At 36.1% G+C, this 9,475-nt stretch overlaps 1 long non-coding RNA gene across 1 annotated transcript; it reads left to right on the top strand.

Moving 5' to 3' along the window:
• The first annotated feature begins 6,000 nt into the window (after positions 1-6,000).
• On the top strand, positions 6,001-8,978 carry LOC132633842 (uncharacterized). The gene is made up of 3 exons (XR_009579898.1): positions 6,001-6,194; positions 6,619-6,687; positions 8,869-8,978. It is a non-coding gene; the product is annotated as an uncharacterized LOC132633842 (long non-coding RNA).
• Positions 8,979-9,475: the final 497 nt, after the last annotated feature.

Raw genomic sequence — 9,475 nt, 5'->3', positions numbered from 1 at the left:
CTACGACAATTTAAACATTTACGAGCAAAAGATATCAAACGCAACATTCCATTGCACACATGCCAACAACTTCATCCAAACATCCTAACGTCTAAAACTGACTCGCTCATATGAATATAGGCAAAAAAGTTCCCGACGCCTAGCAAAGGAATCAAATATGTCACCCATCTCTTACCAATTATGTGTCCTCAATTCAAGGAGAGTTCCCCAAAATAAACTTTTTTTCTATCAACACACAATAAGAGCAAAGAATAGAAAGAATTACTCTCACTCTCAACAAGAAAATTCACATGCTCATACGACGTACCATAAGCTTGCCCTTCATGTCATACTATATTAACAAAAGCACATTAAGCATAGAATCAAATAGGACTTTTATGTTTTAATGTCGGCTAAGGAACGGATAGGAATTATTTGGATAAATAGTGACTAATCTCCCTAAACACTTTAAGGCATATACGTTATCAATCCTTTATGCGCTTCCTATTGTTTCAATATTTCAACCCTTCTTTTCCACTTCACCTTATGCACCCTTTAACATTAAGCACTCTATTTATTTTCCGCATACGCCACTAGCAAGAAGCAATTTTTCTATTGTTCATTTTTTTCTTTTCTTTTCTTTTTGCTACTCCCTACTATCAACATACACTCAACATATTCAACAATTGCACCCTCAATCTTATTTTCCTCTAATTTTCACCTTAACTTCCCATTTACTTTCAAGCGCTAAATTTCTAAAGTGCTTTAGGAGTGCGGGATCAAATATTATAGGATAAAGCAACAAAAGGGATGGTTAAAGATGTGGCTATCAAAGAAAATAGGCTAAAGGCTCAAAGGGGCTAACAAGGATCATTACATATGGGTAGGCAAATAGAAGGTCAAAATTACGGCTAACAAAGAAATGCCTATATCATCTCCTAATTCAACACACTTCGTTTCACTTCGTAGACTCACTGGGCAAGTTCTAGGCATTAATATGAGACATGGAATATGTATATAAACACTCACCACAAATGGCACACTCATGGTTAAAGATGAATCCACATTGACCCTCTACTTAGCAAACAGTGACACGAATTCAATGCAAGCATTTATAAGCCAAAAATTTAGCACAAGAGTCAAGAAGCAGATCTTAGATGTTCTGATGCAAGCTATTCTTTTAAGTAGGATTTACTTTCAAAAATCCAAGATTTGTTGTCAATAGTGTACCTACTCTCGAGCACCTAGCATTCAATTGATTTCAAGAGCTCTCATCTCCACCTTCTCCTAAAAATAAAACTAATCCTAAAATAAAATAAAATAAAAAATACCCGGTTCAAAGGCCCCCCTTTGGATAAGAACCGAGGTCATTAGAAAAATCAAGGGGTGGATGATCTATTGCCTCTAGTGAGGGACAAAGAAGCTATAAAAGAAAAATTAAAGAAATAATAAAGTACAATCTTTTTTTAAAATTTTCTTGATTTTCGGATTTTTTTTATTTTTTAAATAAGGCTAAGAACTAAAAAACACAACAATCCTATGGCATAATCATCCTCGACCTTAAACAGAAGTACCCCACCCCACACCTAGAATATGCGTTGTCCTCAATGCATGTATAGCAGAGAAAAAAAATAAAGCAAGGGTGAGAAATACTCCCTGAGACCCTCTAGGGCATAGCTAGCAACATAATCCTCAACAGCAAGGTCGACCCTACACTTACGCCCAAACATGCTCCTCAGCTTCAACTTTGGGTACTCAGACTTCCCCTAATCTGCGAAACAAAAACAATACAAAACGTGACTCTATAAAAATAAAAATCTAAAATTATTACACATTGGGTTTCCTCCCAATAAGCGCCTTAGTTAACGTCGTGGCACGACGCCATCACATTCACTACTTTTTCCTCCACCTTCAGGATATGAATTTCACCCCCAATTTTGCATTAAATTTTCTATCGCGAATCTGGGGCGGTGGTGTGAAAATAAATGAACCAAGCAATAGGTGTCGCATCTTGCACTTCTTGACCTTTAAGTGAGGAATGTCGTTTTGTTTCTTCGGCATGACAAATTTTAGGATATAAGGGTCTTGTTCCTTATCTATACACTTCTCTAAAGGCTTGAAAGGTTCGATTTCTATGTTGTCAACCAAACACAATGTAGAAAAATATTTAGAATGAGGGCCAACACACCCCAACTCCAAAACTCCATTATTTTTGACATCCTCACTAATGTATACTCCCTCAACCTCGGCATCATCAACAATCTTCTAGTCAAATGGTTGGAATTCCTCTTTTTGCTCCACAAGTTGGCCAGCATCCACAACAATTGGTGGTTGGGCATCAGGCACCTCACCTTTTTATTCATTAGAGCATGCAGGTCATGGATATCTGAGCCAAATTGATCTATCTCTTGTCTGAGCTTAGTTCTGCCTTCTCTCAGTTATGCCACCATGTTTGTAAGACCATCACGGAGAAACCCATGAAATTTTAATTATTGAGCTTGTTCCGTTAGCCAAAATTGGCTCACTACCTCTGCTTCTTCAAAGCTATTTCCTTGCGAGAAATCACTCTCTCTTATTTGAGGTTCGTCTTGGGTATTGGCTAAGCATGTAATTTGGAGCTCATTACAAGTTTCAGTCTTGTCCTGCATGTCTGTGATTTTTGCACTAATCCTCTCAATGGCTTTATCTTGTTTTGCGGTATGCTCTATCATTATTTCGTTCTGCTCTCCTATAATTGTGATCATCTCATGCATCTGTTTTACAACATCGCTGACTTGAGCAAGACGTTTCGCATCCTCTACTTCAGTATTCCTGTCAATATCACAAACAACAGGAGAATCATAATAGGGGTTCGGGGATGGGGAATAAGTGTTAGGACAACCATTCCAATGTCCATCTTGGCCACCACATATACTACAAATATTCCACTCAAAGGATTGAGGAGGTGCGTACAACCCGTTCCTGGAAATATTATCACATTGTGACCACAAGTGGGGTCCTCCACAGATCAGACAAGGATCACCAAAATAAGAACAACCAACATTCGACCAATTTTCGTTCCAAGATGTCATGTCAAGAAGAATAATAATAAAAATTTAAAAAAAAAAATAGAACTTGAATAGACAAAAAGAAAAGTCTAATCTAGATAAACAATTAACTTCTAAGCCCCCGACAGCGGCGCCAAAAACTTGTTGCTCCCAAACGCACACGCAAGCACACGTGGTTGTACAAGTAATATAGTGATTTTAGAAATCAGATGTCGAACCCACAGGGACTTATGATTAACCGTTAACTAAATTAAATGATCTGAATTATCGATACAAGAGCTGAAATCCGTAGGTTGTGATTGTAAACTAATAAAAATAAAAATAAAACAACTAATGAACTTCAACCAAGAAAGAACGGGTTTTTATATTGTCAATGAGATGATATCTATCTAGGGCTATGGGCTATCTAATAATCACGTTGTATTCTTCAATTGATTCAACATCTTAATTTATCTAGTTTACTGATTGACAGGGTTGATATTACGACTACGAATCTCTCGAGTCATCTAGCCGCCTATTTGTATTACTTTCACGCCTATATCTCTATGGTCATGAACCTTAACACAAATGCATTTATATTTCCTGTATATCAACCAAGCAGGGCAAACTAGGTATATCTCTATCCTAGACGTAAATTCGCTCCCCGATGCCCAGTGTTGAGATCCTGCTCTATTTAACCCTAGTTCTATCTTAGTATTCCTCCCTCGAGTTCAATCTAAGAATCAAAGATAGTATTCTATTGGTGATCAAGCAATCAAATAATTAAGCTCAGGATTAAATAAATAAACCAATAAGATAAACTAATTTATTGAAATCAATATTCAAATAACAACGTTCATGAAAGAACCATAACCCTAGAATGAGAAGTTTAGCTCCACATAGACGTGGAGAAAATATAACAAATCATCCAAAGAAAATATAAAAAACTAGTAGTATGGAGAAGAAAAGGTAGAATCCAATAAACTAAGACCTCCACGGCGGCTCCTAGCTCTCTCCCGGTCCAAAGTTCTGAACTAAGGGTTTTATGTTTTTCAAAGTTATGTAAAAATTATGGCTTATAGAATATTTATAGGTGTAGAAAAAAACCTAAATAAAATAACTGAGTCCAAAACGTAATAGGAAAAATTTGAGGTCCGACCAATTGCTGGGCTCGCTCGGCGCAGTGCAAAGCGTGTGATATTCTCGTTGTATGCTTCACTCAGCGAGCAGCTATGGTATCAGGTACGTCACTTTACTCTTTCCTTTATTTTAATGATGCCAGGTCTGCTTAACTTTTTTCATTTTCTGTGCAGTGCCTCTCATGTCTTCAACGTACCAACTTCATCACTCCAAAAATTTCTAATTTCTTCATTTCATTCACTTTACTTTGCATGATTTCAATCATTAGCTTCATAATTGTTCCAATCATTTGCCACATGTTATTCAATTTGCTCCGAATCTCTTTATCTTTGTAACACCGTAGTCCACGTAAAATACCTAAATTCAATAATAAAGCATAAATTACTACCATATTGAATATTGAATATTCAATACATGTTAGGTGTATTTAATGCATTTAACTCTAAAATAAGATATAAATATGGGTAAAAGATGGAGGAAAAACGTATATATACGCCTAACATCAAGGATGACATAATTTCCATTCAATATGTGAAGTCCAAGTTCAATTTAGAAGATCTTTTGTCTAAAGTTTTAGAAAAATGGCTGGTGCTGAAAATTTGTAAAGGAAAGACAATAAAGCCTGTTGAAAATTTATCGTACTTTATGGGAACCCTACCTAATGATGCAATCTTAGGTTCAAAGGGGAAAACAAGTAAAGCTACAATAGTGGAGCACATCAATGAAATTCCCATATCCTAAAAGACTGAGTAGATGTGCATAGGTTGAGATTCCTTTCTCTAAATAAATCTATAAGACTGATCTCGGTTGAAGTTGATAAGAACAGTAGTTGACATCTAATTTTTGACCTCTTATAATTTATTTTAATTACCTAGAATCCTTCGATATCAAACGGAGTGAAATGCGTATTTTTTACAAGTCAAAATGATTTTATAAAATTATTTAGATAATATTTTGCCATTTCATTTGGCAAAATAACTTCAATAATATTATGAATCATTTAGAAATTAACTTACATATTTTTATAATTAATATGGAACAAGAAGATGATTTAAAACCATTATTTATTTAAATTGTTAAAATTATCAGAAAAAATCAATTAGCAAGCACTTTATTCCGTTAAATTCAAGAAATCTGATTAATTAAATAATTTAATTACCTCAATTCTTAATTTTGCATATTTAATTTGCATTTGTACAATTTCTTGAAATGATCATAATTAATCAAGTACTTAATTGTGGTTAATTTCATAAATTGCTCACTAAATGGTTAATTGGGGCCACAATTGAAATAATCAATTGTTGGCTAATTTTGGCCTTAAATGAAATAGCCAAATTCATGGTTTAAGTCAATTCAAGTCATCATTGCAAAATTAGCGTTTTGATTGTTTGGTTAAGTCTAAATCTGGCTGTAATTGAAATAGCCAAATTCATGGCTTAAGTCAATTGAGGTCATTATTGCAAAAAATAGTTTTAAATTATTTGATTAGGCTAAGTATGGTAATTGAACGGACCAATTTCATGGTTTAAAGTCAATCGAGGCTATATTTGCAACTTAAGACCATTTGCATAATTAACCGTGTACTTTAGTTAAGTTGATTGGTTAATTAAATCATTAGGCCACTAATTACCTTAATTATGGCCATATTTTCTTAAACCCTTCCCGTATATATACAAACATATAGACATATATACATGTGTACACACGTATATCATGTGTATACGCGTATACCGCCCCTCCCCTCATTTTAAGTTGAGCCAGGCCCAGTCCATTAAGGACCAGGCCTGGCCCAATATTGGCTTAAAGGGTTAAACACCCCATTTCTTTTCATTTGCACCAAACGACCCCTTAAGCATCAGAGGAAGGGTTTCTTCTATGAAACCCTTGCCGCCTCCTCCCTTCTCTCTCCTCTATGACGTCACACACGCGGAATTAGCAAAGATAAGGGCCCGCATGGTTTCCACTAACTGTGGTATGGCCAAGAATGGTAAGAGCATTAATTGTTCTGCCATTTCTCAACCAAAACCACCGTAGACCGATCCAAACAAGGTACAATCTTCTACTTTTCTTCACTTTTCTGTGTTTACAACGGACAAAACTGATTTTCTTTAATTGTATTTGTTTATATTCATTTTTTGAATGGACTATTATCATTGGTTTGGAGAGAATTATGCGGATTGACCTTACATGAGTCAAATCCGACTATTGATTCCTCCTTTACCTTCATTTTGATATGTTGATTATTGTTGATTTCATGAAATTTTTGAAGTCCCACATCGGACTGAGTTTAGGGTTTCTATATAAAAAACCCCAACCCTTTACATTTCACAGACCTTCACAAGCTTGAATCTGATTCTGAGCTTAAAAGATTTCGATTTAATTAGGGTTATCATTTTATTGCTTAAAATCCTGACTTATTCGAAATATTAGTCTAAAAGTTTTTTTTTTCTCTTTTGTTATGGTTTTGTGGCAGAGTATTGGGGTTTGAGGAAGCAAGGATTTGGTCCAAGTTCAATCTCGACATTGGCTGCACTCACAAAAGGTAATGTTCTTTCCTTTTCTTTTATTTTTTTAGCATTTAATGTTGTTTAAGTGCTTTCTGTTAATTATGTATTTTTGTTCTGTTTTATTGATTATGTGATTAAGTTTATTGATAGTGTAATTTGTTGGCTTATTTTCCTGTTTAGTTAATAGATGATTAGTACATATTACTAGTTTATAATCATGTAATTAGTGTAATATTCTGTTTAAGCATATGACTAGTTAATGATCTTGTTTAGTAAGGTAGTTGATTAACCTTGCCTTAGTTAAATCCTATCATTATGATACTTGTCATACTTAATTAGTGTGATCTGTCTACATCTTAAGAACCTGCAAATCTTGTTTAGCTTAATCAACTATGTTTGTTTAGTATGAAATGTTTGGCTTGCAAATCAGTAACTGCTTAGCTATACACATATCATCCACCATATCCAAAATAGGCATGCTTTGTTTTGGAGCTCCATCCACTTATCTGTGGTTAAGTCATATGTTGAAACAAACCTATTTGTAAACTTTGTTTCCTTTGTGGTTAGTTGAGTCTATACTAGTTTGAGGAAGTTCTGTACTGATTCAATATATGTCCATGGTTGCCTAAATAAGAGATGTATGTCTATAATGATTATTACTTTATACGCGAGGTCTGTGTTGCTAATGGATTATGCTGGTTTGCTAAGATATGCTATGTTTCAGTCTAAATTTGAGTTTAAACTTAAGTTTGTTAACTGGTAATAGTACAAGATAGGTTAAGTTGTAGCTTGATCTTGTATGCTTAAAATATTAGTTTAAAATGAGATCTGAGCCATCTAGAGTGGGTCTAATATCTTGTTAGGTGTATTTTATGAATATTTGGATAAAATTGCTTAAGTTAGGTTGTATGATTAGAATGATAAGCCTGTGTCAAGCTCAGATGTGGAGTTGGTTGACTTGAAAATCTGGTGTGTTGTAAAGACCCGTTTGGTCATTATTGCATTTCTGACCCTTCTGACCCTTTCTCGAGCTTGGTTAGCTCCCTTTTGACCCGAAGGGACGGTTGACTCACTTTCCGAGGTGTTTAGATTTTGGTTCGGGCTACTTTTTGTGAAGTTTGGGCTTAAAGCGAAAAAGACTTGACTTTTGGATAAACAGACCTTTTTTGGAATTTCATCGATTTCGAGAGTTCTGGATGATCGTTTAGAACTTGTGTGTATATCTGGAGTGGTTCCCAATGCACTCGGATGCATTTTGGGACTTGGGTTGGGAAATTAAAATTAAGGTATCGGAGGTTGACTCGATCAACGAGACTTACGTAGGGAATTCTGAGGCCACGAGCGCGTTCGTAGCGTGTTTTTATGTGTGTCTATGTATATGGTATGTGAGAAGATGGCCTCGAGAATTAGTCAAAAAATCGGATTGAAGTGTGAAACTTGGTGTAGTTTCTGGTGTCTGGTGCCCGCTTTGGCGGCACCAGCACTGTGGCAGCGTTACCGCTGGAGCGGTCACCCTGTCGCTGTAGTGGTCCTGGCCATTTGGGCTTGACTGCTGTAGCGATCAAGGCACCCCTGGGGCGGCACTGCTGAAGCGGTCTGAGTGACCGCGGAAGCGTTGATCGGGTAGTGACTGGGTATTTAAATGATATAAGACCTCAAGTCTTTTCATTCATTGTTATCCCGAAAGTGGTTCATATTGGGAGCATTTCTAGAGGATTCTTAGAGGAGATTCTTGTTGGTAAGTCCTCCTAACCTTCTTGCCAATTCATTATTCCTAATTATCTTATAATTCCTCTTTCCTAGTTAGTTCCTTAGTAATGGAAGAATAAAAGTGGGTTTTGATGGATTTTCTATCCAGGCTTATTAATAATGAAATTGTTGGAGTTTATGCTAGATTATGATGTATCTAGGGTTGTTAATCATATATCTTCCATTATTAGTGTTGGATTCTTGAATCTAAGAGTTGGGGTTTATACCCAAAATTGGGGGTTTTACTTGAAATTCGAAATTAGGTGAATCCTTGAGTTAATTTAGCAATTAGTTGTTAAGTCTTGATCACCTAGTACTTAATTTGATATTTTACTCCCGAATTTCCCGTTTTGACCTTATGGGCCCCGTTTCCCCAAATTCTAGGGTTGGGTTTTGACCTAAATTGAATGATAGCGATATTAGTATCGATCTTCATGATTTCTAATCTAGATTTCGAATATGTCTAGACTTCTTTGATCTTGAGGCTCAGCGGAAGGGGAAAGCGAAGGAGTGATTGTTGGTGTTTGCTGTTCGACCAATCAGGTAGGTTATGGCTTACCCTTTGTGAGACTTCGTGTAGTGAAGCATATATTTAGATTATTTTATCGGAGAAGGCATGTAAACCTTCGGGTATGAAGTTGGGTTGGATATTGTATTAGGTTTGGCCCTGTTGTGTGATTGGGGCTAGCCACCCCGTCATGTTGTGATTGATTTGTCCTATTGATTGTGGGCTTGATGCCGCATAACGATAGTGGATATTAGAGACTGTTGAGATATCTTGTTCATGATATCGTGGTGCCCCACTTGTTGGCATTTGATTTTGAGGATAGTATTCTATATGACTTGCGTAGTCTTTCATGATATTATTTGCGTACCTGTGTTTGGTACTTATGATATTGACTTGATTGTTCATGTTGACTCATACATCGCAGGCATTCACATCTCTCATGATATATTGTTGATACATTGTGACACTTGATGGAACACTGTGATGAGCTGAGCTCAGTTTGCATGAGAGTGATGTGAGTAGTCCGATGTCTGATGGTTGTCCCGGCATCGTGGATTGTGTGCAAG

This window comes from Lycium barbarum, chromosome 1 (genome assembly GCF_019175385.1).
Source record: "Lycium barbarum isolate Lr01 chromosome 1, ASM1917538v2, whole genome shotgun sequence".
Taxonomy (NCBI): domain Eukaryota; kingdom Viridiplantae; phylum Streptophyta; class Magnoliopsida; order Solanales; family Solanaceae; genus Lycium; species Lycium barbarum.
This window is presented reverse-complemented; position numbering and strand designations above follow the sequence as displayed.